At 41.5% G+C, this 25,714-nt stretch overlaps 1 protein-coding gene across 1 annotated transcript in view; it reads right to left on the reverse strand.

Annotated features, from left to right (window-relative positions):
- Positions 1 to 25,714, reverse strand: part of kcnh8 (potassium voltage-gated channel, subfamily H (eag-related), member 8) — a 409,192-nt gene that overhangs the window by 260,800 nt on the left and 122,678 nt on the right. The gene's annotated exons all lie outside the window — the stretch shown is intronic.

Below are 25,714 nucleotides of genomic sequence, written 5' to 3' on the forward strand. Positions count from 1 at the left end.
TCCACAATCAAGTAAGACATGTCCACTGATCACAAAATATTTTCTCAGTCATGACATGGAAGATTACTTCAATAGCATTGGAAGTGTGGATTATTTGAATTCTATTTGGCCAAGCTTTCTAGGACAGATATATATGAGCAGGGAAAATAGAAATCTGAGAGTGAAGGCTCTACAATTATCACTATGTCCCACAGGCTGTCTTTTATTTCATAGAATTAAGATAAAGAAACCCCTGTACAGCATTGAAATGGCCGTATTCAAAGTCACAAATAAAACTCTGTTACTGTGACTGCAGTGCGCTGTCCCTCTTCATCCTTCTTGACCTGTTGACACCCTTTGACACAGTTGGTTACACCATCCTTCTCCAATGCCTCTGTTGTCCAGAGTGATCCTGCCCTCAACTATTTGCTTCTTACCTATTCAGCCATAGCCAGAGAATCACATGCATTGACTTCTTTTCCTCTGGGCTCACACAAGGATCTATAATTGCTGCTCCTAGGTAACATCATCAAAGTTAGGGTGTCAAATTAGGAAGAGGCAATGGCATAGTGATAATGTCACCAGACTAGTAAAACGGAGGCCCAGTCTAATGCTCTGGGGACATGGGTTTGAATCGCACCACAGAAGCTGCTGGAATTTAAATTCAATTAATAAATCTGGAATTAAAAAACTAGTGACCATGTAACCATTGCTGTCATTAAAACCCATCTGGTTCACTATTGTCCTTTAGAGAAGGAAATCTTCTGTCCTTAACTGGTCAGGCTTACATGTGACTCCAGACATGTGATGCCATACCAACACCAATGTGGTTGACACTTAAATGGCCTAGCAAGCCACTCAGTTGTACCAAGCTGCTACAAAGTCTACAAAAAGGAATGAAACTGGACGGATAATCCAGCATTGACCTAGGCACCGGAAATGACAATGGCAAACCCAGCCCTGCAAAGACCTCCTTCCAAATATTTTATTTTATTCTTTCATGGGATGTGGCATTGTTGGCTATGCCAGCACTTTATTGCCCATCCCTACTTGCCCTTGAGATGTGATTGTACCAAAATTGACAGAGCTGTCCCACTGACTAATCAAGCAACAACCTGACATAGTCAGCCTCATGGAGCCATACCTTACAGACAATGTCACAGACAGCACCATCACCATCCCTGGGTATGTCCTGTCCCACCGGCAGGACAGGCCCACAAGAGGTGGTGGCACAGTGGTATACAGTCAGGAGGGAGTTGCCCTAGGAGATCTCAAGATCAACTCTGGGCTCATGAAGCCTCCTGGCATGGGGTCAAATATTGGCAAGGAAACCTGCTGCTTATTACCACCCCCCCTCCCCCACCCTCTCAGCTGATGAATCAGTCTTTGTCACTTCCTCAGGTGGTGCTGGACTGTTTGAAATCTCAGTAAATTATTGACTCTGAGCTGCATTTCTAAATCCCCTATCCTCTCCATGACAAAGACCACTTACTACCACCTCTTTAATATCACCTATCTCCCCCACCGACTCTGCCCACCTGCTGCTGAAATACCGAACCATGCCTAGTTATCTCTATATTTAATTTTTCAGATAATCTCCAAGTCAAATTCCCATCTTCCACCCTTCATAAACAGAAAGTCATCCAAACCTCTGTGACTTGTATTCTAACCTGCATCAAGTCCTGTTCATCTTTTACCCCTGTGCTCGCTGATGAACATTGGCTCTTGGTCCACAAATGCCTCAATGTGAAAGTTCTGATCCATTTGATTAAAAGCCCAAGGGCATTCCTATCCCTGTGACCTTCTCCTGCCCTGCAATCCATAAAACTATAAGACATTGGAGCAGAAGTAGCCATTTGCTCCATTGAGTCTGCTGTGCCATTCAGTGAGATCATGGCTGATCTGACAGTCCTCCACTCCACTTTTCTGCTTTTGACCCATACCCCTTGATTCCCTTACTGATTAAAAATCTGTCCATCTCAGTCTTGAATATACTTAACGACCCAGCTTCTGGGGTAAAGAATTCCACAGATTAACTACCCTCTGAGAGAAGAAATTCCTCCTCAAGTAAACTCCACCTTATTTTTAATTCACTCATGGGATGTGGGCGCCTCTGGCTAGGCCAGCATTTGTTGCCCATTCCTAATTGCCCTTGTTCAGGGAGCATTTAAGAGTCAACCACATTGCTATAGGTTTGGAGTCACATGTAGGCCAGACCAGGTAAGGACTTCAGATTTCCTTCCCTAAAGAACATTAGTGAACCAGATGGGTTTTTACAATATTCAGCAATGGTTTAGTGGTCATCTTCAGACTGTTAATTTCAGATTTTTTTTTTCATTGAATTTTAATTTCACCATCTGCTATAGCAGGATTTGAACCCAGGTCCCCAGAGCATTACCATGGGTCTCTAGATTACTAATCCAATGAAAATACTACTATGCCATCGTCTCCCTCTAGCAGCTGTGGTTCCATAACCATTAATGCCTTTGCCTAACAAAATTCTATCAACCTCAGCTTTGAACTTTTCAATTGACCTCAACAACTTTTGGGGGGAGAGAGTTCAGATTTCCATTACTCTTTGTGTGAAGAAGTGCTTTCTGATATCATCTTTGAATGGTTATTTTAAGGTTATTCTGGACTCTCCCACCGGATGAAATAGCTTTCCTCTATCTATCCTATCAAATCCTTCATTTATCTCATACACTTCAATTAGATCATGCTGTAATCTATATTCTAGTGAATACAAGCCTGGTTTATGCAACCTGCCCCATGTTCTATTTGACTGAGAATACTAAATACACTCAGTGGAGGTGAATTTGTGAGCAGTCTGGGGAACAGCAAATAATCAAATTCCAGCAAGAAGCTCAAGAAACTTCTTTCACCTCAGATTTATTTTCTCGTGTTTTATTCTCCAGCATTCCTCCAATTTTACTCTGATGTTTTTTCCAATTATCAGTTCTCACTTGAAAGACACAGCTCGGCAGGCAGCAGCTTTCTGTTAAGTATTTGTTCTTGACACGTGATTCTGCACTGTTGCATCAACATGCTTACATTGACCTGAGAGGCTTGAAAGCAAAACCCCGATTCCTGCTCACCCAGCACTTCCAACACACTCAGGTCAATAACAACAACTTGCATTTACATAACACATTAAATGTTAACAAAATGTCCTTACTTGCTTAACAAGAGCCATATTCATAAGGACAGTTTTGACATTGAGCCACAGAAGGCGATCTCAAGACAGATAATCAACAGCTTGGTCAAAGAGTTAGGTTTGAAGGAGCAAATTAAAGGAGGAGCGAGAGGTAGAGAGATGGAAAAGTTTAGAGAGGGAATGTCAGAGCTTAGGGCCAAGGTAGCTGAAAGCACACCAGTGGTGCAGTTGATCAAAATTTGGGGTGCGCAAAAGGACAGAAGTGGAGGAGCACAGGGGTCTCAAAGGCTTGTAGGGCTGGAGGAAGTAACAGAAAAAGGGAGGAACAAGGCCATGGAGGGCTTTGAAAACAATAATGAGGGTTTTAAAACTGAGGCATTGTGGGGTCAGGAACCAGTATAGGCCAGCAAGCACTGGGATGGTGGGTGAAAGGTGCTTGGTGCATGTATAATAGGAAGGACAGGACACTCGTAGGACTGTTCTTTTAAAGGAGTTCTCCAGGAAAGTTCTTGTCCATGAACATCAACTTTCCAATAATCATAATCTAATTTAAAGTGCTTCCTATATCAGTATGCACCCACTTGATCTGCGTTGGGGTTCACATCTGGAATCTACAATATTTTGGAAATTTCCTTGGAGCTGCTTCAAATCTGTCAGTGGAAGTGCAGCAGAAACCTTGTTTTGGAACCATTCCAAGAATTCCCAAAAAACAGAAGTTTCCATTCATGCAGGGCAACATAAGGTTAACATCAGCCAGCATTTATCCAAAAAGTACTGTTCAGCATCACCCTTCCTCTTTTCCATATGTGGTAGCTGTCCTGTGACATCTTGGCACATGTCTTCACATATGAGTCTAAATATATTAGCAGTAGTGGCCAAACAGTAATTGAATTAGTTCCGTGAAATAATCATAAATGATGTTAATGGGCATACAACCTTGTTGTAAGCCATAATATGAAGTTACCACGATACAGAAGAACATAAGTCATTCTGAATCTAGTTTGACACACCAATGCAGTCTTCCTCAGCATTAGAGAAGCTATAATCATTTTGAAATACTATGCTTGCGCAGTAACAAAAACAGAAAATGCTGGAAAAACTCAGCAGGTCTGGCAGAGAAACAGTGTTAATATTTCAAGTCCGTATGACTCTTCTTCAGAGCTAAAGGGAGATAGAAATGTGATAGATTTTATACTGTTTAAGAAGGGGGTGGAGCAGGTGGAGCAAAATTGAAGGTCAGGAATAGAAGGGAGCTATTAACTATCTTACATTTATGCCATTATTAGCACTTTCTTTAGTCTTTAACACCACCATCAACATTCCCTTTGTCCTGTGTCCATGACATCTTTAATAAATTTCTCCTTAGCCCCACTAGCTGAGCTTTTCCAGCATTTTCTGTTTTTATTTCAGATTTCCAGCATCCGCAGTATTTTTATTTTAGTTTATGCTTTTGCAGTAATTTGTTTGTTTTCACATAGGGAACAAAATTCAGGTTAGAGAGTAGGTCCATACTTGGAAAGTTTGGGTAATGGAGCAGATAGAGAAAAGTGGGAATTAAAAAGTTGGAGCTGCGAAAAATGGCAAAGTAGACTTGATTACCTAAATTGCCTACCCCTATTCCAATGTTCCCAAGTTTACAGTTATTTTCTCTACTTAACTTTCAGCTGCTGCAGTCTGGAACCTAGCAGTATGGTGACTTTAAGGCTAATAGATAGTTTAGGAATTTCCCAGGTTTGTCATACAAATTCACATTACAGCCCGACTCTTCCAGTCTCTTGCTAATCGGAGATGCTTGGGACCCTGAGGAAGTCCTGATGTACTAATCTATGTGGGAGCTGCTGGGACATTTCAACTTCCGGTGGACAATTCTCCTGCTCACCAGTACCCTCTGATATTGGCTCCAACTATGAGCTCAAGTTGGAGACATTGGATAGTTCAGTAATAATTACCTGAGTAATTAGGAGGTCAGTTATCTCAGTTAGTAGGACTGCTGGTTTGTGATGCAGAGTGACACTAACAGTGCGGGTTCAATTCCTGTACCGGCTGAGTTCATCTCTCCTTTCTGTCTCTTGGGACCTCTCCTTTCTGTCTCACTCCTCAGCCTTGGGACCTTTCAGTTCTTTTGGGAAATTTGCTCTCTCTGCAGCTCCCTCTCCCAGTATCCAGTCTCTCTGGAATCCTGGCTTCAACTTCAGTTTGGCACGTGCTATCTGTCCCTCTGCTGTCCAATATCTCTGGCAGATGCTTCCAACTGAATGCAAACTGCTTTTTTAAAAATTTGTTGCTGTCTGTGTGTGGGTGGGTGGGACCCCTTCTCTGAACCCCTATAACTAGGCAACAACACAGTTTTTCCTACTCTTGTTTGCTTTACTCCCTTCAAGAGGAGGGATTCATTAGAAATGCAGGCATCTTTTAATGTAAAACGAAAACTCAACTTCTCCTTTTCTGAACAGGCAAATACAGAATTACAAATCAAACGTAAACATTAAAGATATACCTTATTCTTAACACACCCAAATACACATACACTCTCTCTATTTCCTAACAATTCCTTTCACATTCTTTGTTCAAATCCATCAAATCTGATGGTCAATCCAAAGTATCAAAACAGCTCTGTTGAAAGTCATTAATTAATCCTGTGTTGTCTCTCATCTTCTTCAACCTCTCTACTCCCCTTCATGACTTCCATGTCTTTTATTACCTTTCCTCTAAAATGCACGCAATGTCAGTATGTAAGATGGTTGCTGCAAGTGTGTGATCAAGTGATGATGTTTCTTTATCATCACTGCCTTGTTTCTCTTCCATCTGTTGCTCTTCCACCACTGCCTGACCAGTAGCAGTTCTGGGCTATCTGAAAGGAGCAAGGCATAAGTGTTTTAGCGGGAGGCAGTAAAAAGTGCATGCTTCTGCAGTTGTAAATTAGAAGAGATTGTGGGATGACGGGAAAGTGGGTTGCGATAGTAAGGGGTTATCATCATCTTCTATTGTTTAAGACACACCACAAGACATGGTCTCAGTAATAGCCACCCGAATGATGGTGAGCATCATCTCCTCCATGAGGAGAAGGACATGCAACGACACCTGTACCCTACTGGTTCACACCTGCTGCCTCTGGTTGTGAGCCACCTTGCTCTGCAACGTGAAGGAAGTGTGCCAGTGAGTATGATGCAATCTATTTGGGTGGTGTGGCAGTCAATGTTGAATAGCTGGTATTATGTGCAAGTTGTGAGATGTGGGTGTGAGGTTTGCAGCAGTTCTATGGGAAGAATTTTCTTCCCAGCGGGCGGGCGCGGGTGGGTGTGTAGCCGATCACTGCCCACGATCAGCTGTGCGTCGCCATTTTGTGCGGGTGGGCCAATTAAGGCCCGCCCAGCATGATGTGCTCCCGGAAGCGTTTAGCACTACCTGTGTAGGCAGGGGAAGGAGGGAGAGTTGGGGCCTGCGCTCTTTCACGAACTGAGGATTGGAATGACGCACAGTGATGTCGGGGTGCACGCATCATTTTGTGTGTTGGCGAGCAGGGTCCGCCCCCACGTGCTGACCAGAAGATTTAGGCTTATATATAAGGTGTAAGGGTGAAGTGACACTATTAATGTTAAGCATGAGTCCTGACTAATAGAGATTGTTGATAAGTGAATAATGGGATGTAGTGAGAAGGGGCTGAGACTAGTGGTACATTTGGTGAGATATGGTATTTGGAGATGTATTAACTGACGCGCTGTTTTGAACTTTTTGCAACACTGCATCCAGGTCCTCAGGCTCGACTCTTTGTTTTGACCTCCATGGCTAGCAGATGCTACTGCCTTCTGTGAGTTTGTCTGGAGGGCACCCTGGCTTCCAAGGCCTCTAGTGTAGCATTATCAAATATTACAGACTGTCTCTGCAATGTGTTATTCTTATGCTATTCCCAATCAGTTGTAGAATGACTCCTAGCACATGCTGCAGTCAGGATGCATTTCCCCTTTCAGAGCTGCAGCCGGGCTTTAGGTTGTGCAGGCTACTTTAATCAGTGCTAGCCTCTCATGATTTTGGGCCCCTGCTGAGGAGCCATGTAGCCACTCAACAGCATAGTTTGTATTGGCTACATACTGCAATCCTGTAAATTAGCAGGCAACATGAAGTTAGCTTGCTACCTGCATCAGAAGAAACAGGTGTGGGTTAATCCTGCATTGTGATCCCGCACCCATTTTCTGTGAAATTCCCCTGACCCCCTCGCCCATACCTCATATCCCTGATCCCATCCTGTTCATCATTTGTGAACATGAGCATTCCAGATTTGGTCATTCGGGACATCCCTAGGATCTAATTGAGCATTACTCGCTTCTAGATGGAACTCTTATAGGAGCTCCCACAATTGCATCTGGATACTTTTAGCTGCATGAGTGAATATTAGGCAGTTGCACTTCACTATGTAAGTTACCAGAGGTATCCCTCTGTGTCAAGGTGAGGGCACATGTTACATCAATTGTGTACAATAGTGGTATGAAGTTGAAAATATGGTCCAGGTTATGCACCTATAACTGAGGTGGCCAATGACATCCACACTACATCCTAGCCACAACTGTTGACATAAATATCATTGCTGTAGTGTTAAGCCTGTTAAATATAATTCTCTACAGTTCAATATTACAAAATGGAAGCTATTTTGTTCAGATCTTGTCAACATTTATCTACTTTAGAAGACAACTCAGTAGACCACTCTGGCTGATCACTTGGGTTAATTCTAATGGTGTGAAACCTTTGTAATCTTTTCAACACTGCATTAAGCTTTCCAGTATTCTGCAGTCAGTTGCCAAGACTACCTTCTTCCATCTCTAAACATTGTCCACTTACACTTCTACTTCACTGGCTTGATTTCTGAATCTCCTTCCTTTAAAAGAGGAGCATTATCTAACAATCGGTTATGGTAATTTTTCCTTCCAAACTCATACACTCCCATTCTGGTTCTCTATAACTGTATGCCACTATTTTACGCAATTAATGCAAAACTGTTTAAATCCTAATTACTAATGCTATTAATTGACTACCTGTAGGTACCATTTACAGTTAAATTATCATATGGCATCAACTCTCTTCATCACATCTAATCCCGTTAAAGACAAATTAGCTTATAAACCAAGGCTATATAAAATCGCTGGGGAACTTTTCTCTGGATTTCGGCACTCTTGTTATACTAGAGATTACCTCAGACTACAGTAATACATAACATAATTAGGTTCAATATAAAAACCAAAAACAATAAGGAGCAGTAAAAGATAAAGATAGTTGACACAAAGAAAACAAACTTAAATAAGATAAAAATGAAATACCCACATTCATTGAAAAACAAAATTGATGGATAAGGCAGCAGAGAAGCAATACAATACTTTCAATCGGAGATACTGACTGGGCATTTCCCAAAAAGAAGTGAATGAGGTTAGAAAATATTTAGAGTACAGAAATTAAAATGAAATTTTAAAAGGAGCCCATATTATCTACAGCAAATAGTAAAGAGATGCAATCAGAACACTGTAAACATATACACACATACATGTGTAGCAGTTTGCACAAAAAAAATCTTTTAAGTCATTTCTTTTTCAGCTTTTGTCAGTCTAGACCTGCTTTATCATTGGAAAAGCCTAGAAATTGTGACGGTGAATTAAATCATTGCATTACTATGAGGTGGAGCAGGTAGCTCCTCTCGGGTAGCTGCTTACACTCTGTAAGCTGGAAAATAAAACTCCAAGATGTAAAGAATCATTTCTCAAAGTGACTCTGTACTATAACTTAATAAAAGGTCAGAACTGGAGGAGTGCAGAGATCTCGCTGGAGAAAATTACAGAGATACAGAGGGGCGAGGCCATGGTGCGGATTTTAAAATCGAGACTGCTTGGGTTGCCATTTGTGTGCAGTCAATGGCTTCCTGTGCCTACGGGAATCTAACCAGAGAGGTGAGTCCAAGTACTCACTCATTCTGGCTACTGACGCACAGGGGAAGGTTATAATCCATATGTCACCTTAGGCATTTACATGCAGCAGACTGTTAGACCCTTAATATATCTCTGAGATCACACTGGAAGGATCCAAAGACAAAAAAAAATGATAGCAGTGGTGTCCATCACAGCCACTTATAATGCATGGCAGACAGGCCCAGCTGGTAAGTTCTTCCTATAGAAGATGTCTATCAACACCTGACATAACAACCTTAGGTGTAGAAAAGCATTGCTTTTTCGAGAGACATAATTTGAATGAGTGAGGCATCAAGGAATCCCCAGCAAAATTGAAATCAGTGGGAATCAGAGGGAAAACTCTCCACTGGTTGGAGTCATACCTAGCAATATAAATTGAATGGTACAATTTTACAGGGGGTGCAGGAACAGAGGTGTACATACAAATATCTTTAAAGGTGACAGGACATGTTGAGAAGGTTGTTTGAAAAGCATATGGGATCTTTGACTTTATTGATAGAGGCAGAGCATAAAATCAAGGAAGTTATGGCAAACCTTTATAAAACACTGGTTAGACCTCAGCTGGCATATTGTGGTCAATTCTGACACCAGACTCTATGACAGAATGCAGAAGAGATTTATTAGAATGATACCCAAGAATGAGGAGCTTCAGTTATGTGGAGAGACTGGAGAAGCTGAAGTTGTTCTTCTTGGAGAAGAAAAGATTAAAAGGAGATTTATTAGAGGTGTTTAAAATCATGAAGGGTTTTAAAAGAGTAAATTAGGAGCAACTGTTTCCACTAGTAGAAGAGTCAGTTAGCAGTGGGCACAGATTTAAATTGACTGGGAGAAGAGCCAAAGGCAACATGAAGAAAAATAAATACATAGTGAGTTCTGATCTGGAATGAACTGCCTGAAAGGGTGGTGGAAGCAGGTTCAATAGTAATATTCAAAAAGGAGTTGAATAAATACTTGAAGGAAAAATAATTTATAGGATTACAGGGAATGGGACTAATTGGATAGCTCTACCAAAGATCTGGCATAAGCATGATGGGCTGAATGGTCTTTTTCTGTATCATTCTATAATTCTGTGATAGTGCACTAGATTTGTCCTGCTTATTCTTGAGATTTATTAATAAGAAAACCTATAATTTTATGAATTGGCTCTTGTAAACAACAAACATAATCTTAAATAAGCTGCATTAATTTATTGAGTTGATTGCCCAGTGACAAACTCAACCCTCACAATCCTGATATTTCTCTGTGTCTGAGTGCCTAGTCATTCCATAAATAACTTTTTCCTTTTTTAAACAAAACACAACTGCAATCATAAGACTTTTATATAAGCTTGTTAACAGTGCACAGAAATGAAAGTAGGCTGAAATGCTTCAGACCACTATTACTATTATAATCTGAAAGCAGGTTGAATGTCTATAAAGCCTTTTTGCTTAAGCATCTAAAAGGTGTTATTAGGTTAAAATTCTTGAGTGTGCTATGGTTGGTACAACAGTGAGCACGCTTGAGTAAATTCCTGTTTGAGTTGTTGCGTCCAATGCTGCCTCTGCCACTTCCTCCCCTTCCACTAGCTCACCAGGCTGAATTTCCTCCAAGGTTTAGCCAGCCTTAGCCCTGAACTTGCATCTTTCTCTAGTTTCTCTCCTATCTCCCCTCATGCCCTCCCTGAATTCACCTTACCCATCTGCCCCATCTTCTCCCTTGATCCTATTCCTACTGAACTGTTGAACACCCTGCTTCGTTCCCTGGCTCCCAAGTTAGCTGAAATGGTTCACTCTCATCGGGTACAGTGTTTCCTCTTCCTCAAATCTTCCACCATTACCCCTCTCCTGAAAAAGCCAACCCATGACCCCTCTGTCCTTGCAAACTTCTGCTCGATCTCCAATCTCTCTTTCTCTCTAAAATCCTTGAATGTGTTGTCACCTATCAAATCTGTGCCTATGATTCTTAGAACTCTGCCATTGTCACAGTATTGAAACACTTCTTAACAAAATTATAAGTGACATCCTATGCAACTGTGACAAAGGTAAATGTTCCTTCCTTGTCCTCTAACTATCTGGAGCTTTTGACATAGTTAACCATATCATCCTCCTCGAACACCCTTCCACCATTCCACCATTGTCCATCTTGGCAGGACTTCAATCCCCTGGTTTTTCTTCCGCTCACCACCACCCCCTCCCCACCCCACCCAACATTATTACCTCTCATGTACTTTCAAAGACCTATCCTTGGTCCCCACTATTTCTCATCCATAAGTTGTCCCTTGGTAACATAGGTCTGAATCTTCTGGTCGGCGAACGGGGGCGTGCCCCGCTCGCTGACATGTAAAATGACGCGTGGTGACATCAGACATGCGTCCTGATGTCACTGCGCATCATTCTGATCCTCAGTTCGGTGAGCCCACACCGGAGGCAGCTGCACGCCCGCCGAAATGTCAAAGGCCTATTAAGGCCATTATTAAACTAATTGAGGTACTTGTCAGGGCTGCCTGTCCAACCTTAATATTAGCGGGCAGGCGAAGAGCCCAGGCAGTCTTCACATTTTTCGTGGAATCTCATCTATGGGCAGGATGAGGTTTCATGAAGGGTTCATAAGTTTAATAAAATTTTTTATTACAATTCATTGAGATGTCCCAGCTCATTTGACACTGTCACATGAGGGGACACATCTGAAAATTTTTCACTGAGGGGGGCAGTGGAAGCTTTCTGTGGGCTACCTGATTCCCCCAGAGCTCACAAGAAGGCTGCCAGGGTATACCTGGTGGTCTCTCCAAGTGGCAAAAGTTAAAATACCAGCAGTGACAGAAAAAGGTCCGAAAGGACCTCGACTGGTCTGAGAGCAAGAAGGCCATCTACCTCCTTTCCCATCACTAGTAAAATGTTATCCCTGTTCTCTCAACTGAACATTTGCTCCCCCCAACTCCAAGCCCTATCCCTGAGGCCCTGTAAAATCCTAATCCTTGTCTGACATCCAGAAATGGATGAGCAAACATTTCCTCTCATTAAATATTGGGAAGACTGAAGCTTTGGGGCAGACTAATACTTCCAGGGAGGTGGCTTTGCCAGTACTGGAGAGCGGTTATCTTTGATTGGTGCCAGCTAAGTGTCGGATTACTCGGAATAGGATCAGAGAAATGCAATGCAGTACTCCCACTGACCCCTGTGATCCACATTAAATCCTGACCATTGTCTTTAGTCCACTTCACCAAATTGCCAAATCCTCTCTCTCCCAAGCAACTGTCTCAGGCTGAAGCAGATAGTTTGCCATCTTGGTGTCATGTTTGACCCTGAGATGAGGTTTGACCACATATCTACCCTTCATTAAGGCCACCTATTACAACCCCCATTACATCTCCCGACTACAACTGCCTCAATCATTTCTGAAACCCTCATCCATGCCATTGGTTCTTCAACACTTGACTATTTCAGCGCAGTCCTGGCCACTTTATACCCCATCCCACACAATCTTGTAGTCATCCAAAACTCTACTGTTTGCAAATTGCATCAGATCCTGTGAACACCAACACAGACCAGTTTATTTGAATGGCCTATGTGCTGTGTATTCTGTGTAAATCTATGTAAAGGAAATGCAACCCTAAAGGCCAGAATAAAAACAGAATAAACTAAATAAAATTACACCTTTGATCAATAATGTTGACCAGGAACAGCCCCCAAAGGACCTGACCTTGGTCAATTGTATAAGGTCGTCAGCTCATTAAAATAATCTGATAGCAGTTTACAACGTGAAAGGGTCTTTGGTGGAGTAGTGGGAAAAGATGCTAGCATACAATCAAAATTGTTCTTTAAAGGCCCAACAATTGAAAAGTAAACTGGTACAAAGTCAAGGATGCCAAAAATTTTGAAAAGCTACTTCACAAGAGCTGGCTTCCTTTTATGCCTGAATATTGACTCTGCTTCTGGCAATTACTGGAGGGCTCACATTTATCTTGGTTAGTAGCACAAAACAGGTTCATGGCAAATTGTGAGCCCATTTTACACAACATCTGATTTTTACTATGCTCATGTGGTGTTGGCCAGTTTTGTGCTATTGACGAAGACCGGTTTCACCCCCACTTATTCCACAGTTCATCATGCATTTAACTGCTGCTTAAGGAGCAATTCCCCAAATTGAAGCCAACCAGCGATTATGTACCTCTATTTCGTACTCTGATCACATATACTACAAGCCACAGCTAAAGGTAAGGATCATCTCTTGTTATTCACAAAATCTCCATTTTTATTCTGCTTTGTGCATTAGAACAGTAATTTAAATTCCAAAATATTGGCTATAAAGCCAATTTGGGACATCCTGAGGTTGTGGAAAGTGTTATATAAATCCAAGGTTTTTTGTATGGAAGTTGCTAATTTTAGCACATCTGCTAATTTTATATAAATGTGTAGAAATTTATTGGAATAGCATTCTCTTCTCCCACTCTTCTAAATTCCCTTCTAGGGATTGAACAGATTTGGTACATGTCAATGTAGGGAACTGATGTTAAGATTTTTTTTTCCAATTATCAAGGACAAATATGTAAATTAGTACATGCTTGCCTTCCACACTGCTTCTGCTGTGAAGGTAGTGTTATGGTATGTTATTGCCTGATACAGTTCTGTGAGGAAAACAACTTGGCCATCTTGAATACGGTCCTCAAACAACATCCAAGAAAATGGTACATCTGGAGGAGTCCAGGAGATGTTCACAGAAATCAAATAGATTTTCTGATGATCAGTGAGAGATACAAGAACAGCATCAAAAATGCCTTCTCTTACCCAGGTGCAAACATCACTGCCTGCTTGTAATGAAGCTGAAGATCAAGCTGAAAATCCCAAAAGGAAATCCCATGAAAGACCTAGGCAAAACTGGGAGAAGGAGATATGATGAAGTATGCTATGGAGTTACCAGCGAGTATGAAGCTTTACTTCAGGAAGTGACAGAAGGCACTGAGAAACAGAACATGAAACACAGAGTGACTGAGGCAGTCCCTAAGAAAGAGAAGAGGAAACTTCAAGAGTGGATGGTGGATGAAAACTAGATATAATGGAGAAAAGAAGAGAGTAAGAACAAGATAGCAAATATAACAAAATAGAAAAACAGATAAGAAAAGCATGTAGAGAGGCCAAGGGAAAATCATATGAGTCAGCTGCAAGGAAATAGAAAAATTGAAAGAAAGGAATAACATGAGAGTATTGCATGGGAAAGTTAAGGCACTGACAGATAGGAAGAGAAGAATTACTACAAATAGTTGCTGTAGAAGGAGCAAGGAAGGAGAACTTTTCTTTGAAAAGGAAAGGTAGAGAAACGATTGGTGGAGTACCCCAGAGAGCTATATGAAGGTGAAGGTAAGTGAATTGGCACCATCAGAGGGAAATGAAGGACCACAGATAGCTGAGGCAGAAGTTGATCTTAAGAGTCAGTGCAGTGATCAAAAAGATGAAAGGAAGGCAAGCAGCTGGAATTGATGAGATACCAACAGAATGCCTGAAAGCCCTGAATGACATTAACATTGGGATACAGACAGCGCTCTGCAGTAAAATTTACAGAACAGGATTGCTACCTGAGAATCTTATGCAGTCAGTGTTTCTTAAGCTCTCAAAAAAACCAGAAGCCCAAATGTTCAGAGCACAGGACAATAAACCTCATGAGTCATGTGATGAAAATGATTGTAATAATGATTTTGAAAAGAATTAACCAGTCTGTAGAAACAGAGATAGATGAGAGCCAATCAGGGTTCATACCAAAGGAACAAAAGAGGGCATCTTTAACTTGAGAGTAGTCATTAAAAGATATCCAGAAGTACAAAAACCTTTGTACATATTTTTTTATAGACTATGAGAAGGCCTTTGAAAATAGAGTGCTGACAAACTAGAAATTGACAGAAATGATAAAAAGATAACTCAGAATCCATATCAGAATCAGTCAGCAGTGGTGGGACTTAACAGTAGCTAGTCAAACAGCTTCCCAATCAAAAGAGGGGTGTCCCAGGGATGTTTTATGTTCCCAAACCTGTGCAACTTGTACACTGAAGCTAGCGTCAGATATATAGAAGATCTACCAGGTTACAAATTTAGGGACCAGAACATCAACAACTTGAAACAGGCAGATAGCACTGTACTGATTGCAGGGTCAGAAGAGACATTACAGGAAATTGTAAATAAAGTGAAAGCATGGAGTGAGGAACATGAATTAAGAATGAATGTGAAGAAAACCAAAACAATTGTGATAAGCAGCGGCCTGAAGTGAAAATTGAAGTAAATGGACAAATCCTGGAACAAGTGGAAACAATCATATTTTGGACAGATTATCACAGACGATGGGAGATGTGATTGTGAAATCTGAAGGAGAATTGAGATACCCAAGACCAGTTTTGTCAGGATGAAGGGCGTGTTAATACCAAAGAACTGAACCTGAATCTTAGGAAAAGAATGTTGAAGTGCTACATTTTGTCATTTATGTTATATGCTTTGGAGGCATGGATAACAAACAGACTATTGAAAAGCTGAATGCATTTGAGATGTGGACAAACAGGAGCATGTTCCACAAATCTTACACAGGTAGAAAGACTAATGAAGAAATTCTGGATTGGCTGGAGAAGAGAAAATTAGTGCATAACATAAAGGAGAGAAAGGTACAATACTTCAGTCACATCATTAGAGCAGAGAGTTAACAGAGGGGGAGATCCATGGAAAATGTAGGGGATGGGTGGTGGGTGTGGGCAGGGGAGATGGGGGAAGCAGAGGAGAAAATGGATGATGGATATAATGAACTGGTTGCAGTTGACTTAGGTGGATTGTGTAAGATAGCACAGGTGTGTGAGAAATGGTAATCCATGGCAATCAACTTACTCGGAAGAAGATGACACCAATGAACAAACGAATGGAAGTGAAGAGAGAGAAAGTTTGGGGGAGTATTGTAAAGAGTAAATCATTTTTTCAGACCACACATCAACCTATGTGCAAGCTGTTGGAATAAATATTGGGTGGGATCTTCCATGGGTGGGTGATCTGCTCCACCACATTATCACCAGGGCAACAAAGTCAATTACCTCCTCTTTGATCAGCCTTCAGTTAAACCTGTTAATTGATCTGATTGGTTCTGACAGTCTCCGGTCATATATTCGGACTGATATGATTGGTTGTAAATATAAACCAATTCCAGTGAAAAACCTTATTTTCTCTTACTAAATATTCCTACTGGTGTGCGAAAAAAGTAAAAATTGTTAACTCTTAATAAAAAACTCATGCATGTTAACATGAATTTTACTTAATTGAGTGTTAAGCTTTATAAGCTATTTAATATATTTCTAAACTAGATACAATTACAAGTGATAATAATAAATCTGGCATAAACATAAAATACACTTCCTTGTGAAGGTAACACACCCTTACTTAACTCACCTTATTTATTTTCCCAAAGAGGTCTCCCAGGACCATTAGCAGCACAAGATTGCACCTGACAGCAACTCAGCAATTCTCCCACCAAATCCTTTTACCTCCCTGTTAGAAAGCATTCAGTTACTGTTTGAAGCTTTCCTACAATAATATGGTCAGCATTAGGAACTGAGGATATAAACCAGATCCTCTGATACTGTGCTACCTCAATGTGCTTTATCGTTGAACGATTTATTTGGCATAAAGCAAGTAAATATAAACACAAACAGTAAATTAGTACCTACATGATAAAGGGAAAGCATATTTGTGAGATCACTTGAGGAAGCGACAGCGCATGACAGAGGATTACCCCCCAGCATTATGTTTACATAGCTTAAAAAAGCTATTAAAATATTGAGTGGATTCTTCTAACGTTTTCATTGTAAAAATAGTTATTTTTGGCAAATTTTGACACTTATTTTCAATACTACTTCTAAAGATAAACTCTAAGCATTATTTGAATAATGCCCTTGGGAAGATGCATTATTACGAGGTACTCCAGAGGTCACCCTCTGAGAAGAGAAACAAATCCTTGATGTCGTCATGATGACGTTCTTGATGTACTGGCTACAAGAAACTGTTGACATTCCAAAATTAACGAAGGGACATCCTAAATGAATCACTGTGGTCAGCAGGTTCAGGACAGGCTGTTCAGTGAACTGAATGCAGGAGTTTGCGTTGTTGGATGCAAAAGTGTAACAACCTTTTCATTCCCCACTCTTCCTGGGACTACCCCATGAAAATACAGCTTGCAGAAAATGTCATAAAATGTCATTTTCACTCATGTATTGGTGATGTGCTATTTATTTCATTGTCATGAGGTATATTTAAATACAAAAAGACTAGGCAGGGGATAAGGAAGAAAAATATTAGCTGGCATTTTTTTCCTACTGCGGACTCTTAATTACCCCACTCCCCTCATGCTAAGGTTACAGGCCTGAATATCTCATCAAAGTGGATGTTTTTCCAAACTTGAACCAGAACAACTAGTTCTTAGGGAATTTGAGCCAACAGATGAGGAAGTTTAAATTTTAACCCCAGATGAATTGAACCATAGGTGAATCATAATCATGCTTTGCTTCTTACGGCAGTGGCAAGATTTAATGAGTTTCTAACCTATTTGAATTTGTTATTGGAGTCAGATTGCAATTTTATGTTTCCTTCAGCATCAAATTCTGCAGCTGGGGCCATATAAAATCGAGTGGTGATTTTTTTTGATGCCTGTAAAATTTCCCCTGGATGGGATTGCTTATTGTGAGTTAGATTGCAAAATACACAGCTGATGGTTTTAATCCTTTTTATTGATGATTCAGTTCACATCAATTCAACTAGCTTCAGCTTAAGTGGAAAGATTAGGTCAGTCAATACCTGGTGCAATCAAACTACATAAAGTGTCTAATGAAGTACAGCCCCACATAACCATAAGCTATGATTCTTATCTGTAGTAAGTAAACATTTGTACACCTGTGCACATTTGGATTTTGACAGGCACAGTGGCAGTACCAATGGGATTGCTTCTATTCAGGCAGCATTGATGACCTATAATGTGAAGTCAGCTAATTTGTGGAAAAAGCATGATATTCCTGGTGCGTAGTGCATTTGGGTGTGGGTGTGCATCACAGAAGGCAGGTGATTTGGCAATAGCAGCTCTTTAAAGAGGTCTTTGACTGTAAACATTAGCCCTGCTTTTCTCTCTTCACTGGTGCTGCCAGACCTTCTGAGCATTTGCAACATTTTCATTTTTTATTTCCGATTTCCAGCCTCTACTGTATTTTGCTTTTGTTTTAAGACTCGGAAGGGGTTTGGCAGGGTAGATACTGAGAAGTTGTTTCACCTGGCAGGGGCATCTAGGAACACAGGAGCACAGTCTCAAGATAAGGGGCTGGTCATTTAAGACTGAGATGAGGAGAAATGTCTTCATTCAAAGGGTTGGGAATCTTTGGAATTCTTTACCCAGAGGGTTGTAGATGCTCCATTGTTGAATATCTTTAGAGCTGAGATAGACAGATTTTTGGTCTCTCAGGAAATCAAGGGATATGGGGAGCAGGCAGGAAAGTGAAATTGAAGCTGAAGATCAGCCATGATCATATTGAATGGTGGAGCAGGCTCGCCGTATTGTCTACTCCGGCTCCTATTTCTTATGTTCTTATATTCTTAATTTTATCATGTTGCCTGATAGGACATTTTATCAGGACTTCAGTTTAGATTTGGAACAGTTTGAGAGGAAAAATTTACTCAAAACGAGATCAAAAAAATTCTATGAGATGAATAACTAGATAATCTGCTTTGGTGATTTTTAAATGATGAATGTTACCTAGGACACAGGGACAACACCCTGTTCTTTTTGGATGGTTTTTCGTCAATACCGACAAAGTGCAAGAAGCCATTAATGAACTTTAAAAATAGTAATGTAAGTGACAAGTGAATTTCAATATTGGTAAGTGTGAAGTGGTGCCTTTTGGTTGGATGAATAAGGAGGTCACCTATTCCTTGGAAGCAGAGGAGCAAAGGCATCTTGTAGGCTAGATACACAAATCACTACAAGTATCAACAGAGGTTATAAAGGCCATAAATGAAGGAAAAAAAAAGGAATGGGTTTATTGCTATTACAATAGAATTGAAAAGCAGAGAATTTATGTTAAACTTATTTAAAACCTTGGTTAGACTGTACTTAGAATACCATGCACAGTTCTGGAACTGGATTTTCTCCACAGAGGTATGAAACAGGAGCCAGGTTTGTTTTCACAACCGCCACCGGTGGGAAATTGAGTCATGCTAAGATTTGCACCTGAGGAAGCCCTTAATTGATATGGAAATGCATTTCCTGTCCAATTAGAGCCAGTGAGGTCAGAAACAGAGATGGATCAGATGAAGCGTGGGACTGATTTAGACATCCCATGGCAGCCATCACTGAGGCTGCTGGTTGTTTGAAGGGAGAGATCTGTTGATTGTGTCAAAGCCTAGCACAGCGCCAGAGGGAAGTGAGATGTCACAGGAGAACCAGAGACCTGGCAGCTGGCGCAAGGGTACTCACTTCATTGATACTGGCCTGGATCTAATGTTGAAGGATGTGAGGAAGAGAAGGGCAGTCCTCTCCCCAGAGGGTGGCAGGAGGAGGCCATCTCGTTTTGCAGCAGGGTCACCTCTCTTTTCAGTGTCCTCTCCCTCTGCCTCCTCCTCTCTCACATCCTGCTCCTCCCCAGAAGAACTGTTGCCTTCCAGGACCCTCAAGGTCCACGCCTCTCCTAGAGGATTGTGTTATGGAGAGCGCAACAGACCACCACAATGAGTGAGACTTTTGGAGGAGAGTATTGGAGTGTGCCATGCAACTGGTCCGGGTAATGGAACCACACCTTCAGAAGCCTGATAGTATACTCATTGGCTGTTCTGGTGATCAGTTAGCACTGGCTGTATCACATCTGTGCTCCTGTAGAGAGCTGAAGAGCCATCTTTTCAAGGGAAATCCATGTCTCCTTGGATCCATCCAAGCAGCTTGGGAGTTGGAGTGAAGATCTGATGCAGCTAGGAGGTTGAATGAGGTCATAATAGTTGCCAGGAAAGCAAGTGCACACATGGAGTGAGCGCTCATTGTGATCACAGGGTAGCTGAAGGTTGAGGGAGTAGAAACTCTTTCTGTTGATGGATTCCACTGGCTGATCACTGGGTGCCTTAATAGCCACATGGGTACAATCGATGATGCCCTGAACCTTGGGGAATCCAGCGATGGAGGCAAAACCTAATGACCTCTGTCCCTGAAAGGTCATGTCTATTGTGAAATGAATGTATTCTCCAGCTCTGGCAAAGTGGGAATCAGTAATCTGAGAGATGGAGGTGGTCTGCCAGATGTCACTGAGGTCTGCAGTTCATCCTTGGAAGGAGCCAGAATTGAAGAAGTTCAAGGCCACAGTGATGGCAACTGGCAGTGCTGTGAGGTGCGAGGTTTTTGGTGATGAGGGTACAGATATCTGTGCCTATCTGTCTGGAGAGTCACACTCTCTTATGGCACTGGGTCTTAGTCATCTCCAGGTAGTTCTGACTTTGATGGCAGACCTGCGTTGAGAGTAAAGTCTCTATTGCCTTCCTGCCCCTTTTTCCTCCCCTGTGCCCTCCTGCTGCTCGGGATTCTGCCTTTCCTGCACAGGGTGTTACCTCTCATTGTCACTAGGCCCAAAATCTGATGGTCATGCCCCCATTGCCAGATGCAGCCTTCCTTCTGGGCAGGTGACCATCCATTTGACATTGGTAGCTTTCCCCCTTGCTCTTATGACCCCACAATGACAGAAGTGGGGGTGGGGGGGGGGGTGTTGATGATCCTGTTCAATGTCCAAGTGCTGAATTTCCACTCTCCCTGCTACTGGTTCACTTCCTTACCAAATGCTGAGGCACTCTTTTCCCCACTGAACTTTTTATGGGGCTGGGGTGATGCCTGGCCCAGCCACGGCTGAGGAAAAGGTATCGAACTCGGGAACAGAGACTGCGAGGTTCTTAAACAAATTGAGATAGGGAGTGACAAGGTATTGGAGATGTTGGCAGGCTTAAAAGTGGACAAATCTCCAGGTCCAGATGATTTGTGTCCCAGATTGCAGAGGGAAGCAAGGGAGGGATCGCAGGGGGCTCTGACCCAAATTTTTAATTCCTCTCTGGCCACAGGGGAGGTGCCAGGTGTTTCTCACATGTCGGTGCAGACTCAATGGGCTGAAGGGCATCTTATGTACTGTGTGATTCTGTGATAGTGCCATCTCTGCATAGATCTGATATATAAAATATACAACAGTGGCAATAACTAAGAACATAGAACATAAGAAATAGGAACAGGAGTAGACTATACAGCCTATCAAGCCTGCTCCACTATTCAATATGATCATGGCTGATCTCAGGCTTCAACTCCATTTTTTTGCCCGGTCCCCATATCCCTTGGTTCCCTGGGTGACCAAAAATCTGTCCACCACAGATTTAGTATGCTCAATGATGGACCATCCACAATCCACTGGGGTAGAGAATTCCAAAGATTCACAAACCCTTTGAGTGAAGAACATTCCCAAACACTGATCATTGTGGCACTCCATTATTCACAGCCTGTCAACTTGAAATTGTTCCATTTATCCCAACTCTCACTTCTGGTCCATTAACCAATCCTCTATACCACCCCAAATACGTGAGCCCTTATATTGTGTGTGGCAACTTATTGAATGCCTTTTGGAAATTCAAGTATACTACATCTACTGGTTCCACTTTATCTACCCTACTAGTTGCATCTTCAAAAAACTTTAATAAATTTGTCAAATGGGATTTCTCTTTTGTAAAGCCATGTTGACTTATTCTAATAATGTTCTAAGTTTATTGTTAGGACTTCTTTAATAATAGATTATAGGACTCTCCCTATGACTGATGTGAGGCTCACTGGCCTGTAATTCCATGATTTAACTCTCCCTCCTTTTTAGAATAGAGGTGTTCATTTGCTAACTTCCAAATTGCTGGAACGGTTCCAGGATCTAGTGAATTTTGGAAAATCTTAGCCAGCACATCCACTAGCTCTGCAGTTATCCCTTTTAGAACCCTACAATGTAGGCTATCAGGTCTTGCTGATTTTTTTGTATTTCAGTCCCTTGAGTTTCTTGAGTGCTTTTTCTCGGCTGAGTTACCTTAGTTTCCTTACACTTTTTAGCCCCTCGGTTACTTTTTAATTCTGGTACTTAACTTGTGTCTTCTACTATGAGGATGGATACAAAATGTTTGATCAATGTCTCTGCCATTTTCTCATTCCCCATAATAATTTCTCCTATCTCTGCTTCTAAGGGAGCAATGTTCACTTTAGCTAGTCTCTTCCTTTCATATACTTGTAAAAACTTTAAAATCTGTTTTTACATTCCTGGCTAGTTTACTCTCATATTCCATTTTTTCCCCTTTTTTGCAACTTTTTGTTGATTTCTAAAATACTCCCAATCCTCAGTCTGACTATATTCTGTGCAACATTATAAGCCTCTTCTTTTAATCTAATATTACTGTTAACCTCTTTAGTAACCTTTTTCTTTCTGAGTTTTTGCTTTCAATCGAAAGTATTTTTGTTGAACATTTTGACTTATTTCTTTAAATGTTTCCCACTGTTTATTTACTGCCATACCTTTTGGTCTATTTATTCAATTAACCATAGCCAGCTTTCCCCTCATATCTATATAATTGGCTTTGTTTAAGTTTAAGATTCTTGTTTGAGGTTGAAATATGTCAATTTCAAACTTAACATGAAATTCAATTGTATTATGATCACCATCTCCCAGTGGATCTTTTACTATGATCTATTACTAATTACCCCTATCTTATTGCACAGTACTCAACCAAAAATAGCTTTACCCGAGTTGGATCCACAACATATTGCTCCAATAAACTGTCACAGAAGCATTCTATGAACTGATCTTCCAGATCTCCTTTGCCAATTTGATTGTCCAGTCTATGCAAAGATTAAAGTCCCCATAACTATTACATTGGCTTTGTTACAAGCTCCAATAATTTCCTGTTTAATGTTCTGTCCAATGGTACAACACCAGTTAGGGGGACAATAAACATCTCCAACCAGCATTTTCTAAACTTTGCTGTTCCTAATCTTCACCCATACTGATTTTACTTCCTGTTTTTCTGAGCCAAGATCCTTTCTCATGAATATTGTTATGTCATTTTTTATTATCAAGGCTACCCCTTCTCTTTATCCATTTTGCCTGTCTTTTTGAAATGTTGTGTATCCTGGAATATTTATTTCCAACCTTGGTCACCTTGTAACCATGAATCTGTGATGGAAATTGGATCTAAACCATTTATCTCTATTTGTGATATTAGTTCATCTACCTAATTTTTGATGTTCCATGCATTCAGATCAAATGATTTCAATGTTATTTATTTACTATTATTCCCTTCATGGGACCTTACTCTCTGATGCACTATTACCGTTAAACTCTCTGCCCCTTCCTGTTCCACTCAGCTTGTATTTACCCACATCCATATACTTTCCTATTGCCTCAATATTTATCTTTGGATTTCTATATGTCCCTTCACCTGAACCATCCTGCCCCTCTCTTAGTTTAAAGCCACCTTACCTACTCTGTTCATATGGATGGTGCATTCTTATGTTTGTGTATACTCTGTTCCCTTCCTGTCACACTCTGGTTATCATTACCTGTGTCAATGCCCTGCATTATTGCCTTGTCCTCCCTCAGCAGAAACTCTTTCTTAATGCTGCCTAGGTTTTTGGTACCCACATGCATCATGATAACTGGATCCTTCCCCCTCACTCTAATTTCTCTCAGGCCAGAGGAGGTCCTGGGTATTTGCTCCTAAGTCGGGAGCGCAGAGTCAGGGAAAGTTCTGACATCGCAAACCCGACTTGGGAGAAAGTGTCCTGGAAGGTCAGACTTTCATTCCTGGGGAGTGGGCGTTAATGGGAGTAGGGCTCACTGACCCCGGAAAAAAGATCAGAGACAGCCATAGGCGCTACTGGGTGCTGAGGCATGTTGTGCGAAAGGCTGGCCTTAGTGCTCCAGCGCTTTGTCTCACCTGTAAAGTAAAACCAAGAAAACAGCCCTCAGCCCTCATCCCCTTCCACCCCCTTAAACTCCCCATGCCCTGTCAATACCAATTCATGCTACCTCATGCCCCCACTCACCCCATGGCCCTTCATACCCACCATGACAACCTTTACCTTTTGCCCACATCATGGGTCTTTATAGCCCCTATGCTAACTTAGTGCTAACTCATGCCAATCCATACCCTCCACCCACCACAATATGCCCTTACACCCTCCATGCCAACTCAACCAGTTTCCACCAGGACTCCAGGAACCAAACCAAGATGAAATAAAATAAAGTTCTAAGTACCTATTGCAGACTTTATTTTTTTTTTAACTCTCATTCATAAAAACCCATTCAATACATTTAAGTTCCGTCAACTACTTAATCTCATATAAAAGCAAACATTTCATTCAAGTGCTTAATCCCTTATAAAAAATAAGCATTTTATTCATCGCCCCACATCAAAGAATTTATAACCACTTGGAGCTGTCAATCAAACTGTGAACAGGCAGGCACCCTACTGTGATAATGATAGGTCAGTCAGCACACTTCCTATAATGATAACCCTCAGGCTTATGTCAACAAACAGAATGAAATAGCAAGCACCTTTTAAAAAAAACAGCAGACTGTTCTTTTGTCCAAATTTAAATAGCTGGAGATTTAAGTGCCTTGACAACTTAACAGTTCCAATGGATTTATCCACTTTTTTGCACAATCATGTCTACTTTTTACAATGCCAAAGAGCACTTGACCTCTTCCAAAGAGCACCTTACCTCTCCCAAAGGGTACCCTGGATCTATCTAAATGGGTACCCTACCTCCCCAAATAACTCTGATGGCTTTAGAACTCTTCCTCAAACATCTAAAGCCCACAAGTCATATTTTGGACATCCCACTAAAGAAAATTGGAATTGTTTGACCTCAGTTGCACTTTCCCACTCACTGGTGAAAATGGTGGGTGCTGGATTCGGGGATAGGACATCCAGAATCAGAGATCCAGTGACATATTGGATAAGCCAGAGGCTCTCTCTATCCCCTCAAAAATACAGCCCAAGATGTCCTTTACCCTGGTTTCGGGGATGCAACACAACCTCTGGGACTCGGTCTCAGCTGCAGAATCCCCTAACTGTACTCTCCCCTACTACAACTACATTCCTTATTATACCCCCTTCCCCCCCAGCACTTGAATAACTCCTTGCATCACTGTGCCATGGTCAGTTTGCTCATCCACCCTGCCGTCCTTGCTCTCATCCACACAGCTACAAGGACCTCGAACCTGTTGAACAACTGCAAGGGCTGAAGCCCCTCCATTGCTACCTTTTGGGTCCTCATACCTGCCTCACCCGCATCTACCTGACCCTGACCTCAGAACATATCAGAAGTGCCTAGCCTAAGGGGTGTGACTGCCTCCTGGAACAAAGCGTTCAGGTGACATTTCCCTTCCTGATGCATCACAGCATCTGAAGCTTAGACTCCAGCTCATCAAATCTGAGCTGAGGATCCCCGAGCTGTAGCATTCAATATGCAAATGCAGCCAGACCTAGATAATATCCAGGCTTGAGCTGACAAGTGGCAAGTAAACATTTGCGCCACACAAGTGCCAGGCAATGACCATCTCCAACAAGACAGAATCTAACCATCTCCCCTTGCTACTCAA

This window comes from Carcharodon carcharias, chromosome 3 (assembly GCF_017639515.1).
Source record: "Carcharodon carcharias isolate sCarCar2 chromosome 3, sCarCar2.pri, whole genome shotgun sequence".
NCBI lineage: Eukaryota > Metazoa > Chordata > Chondrichthyes > Lamniformes > Lamnidae > Carcharodon > Carcharodon carcharias.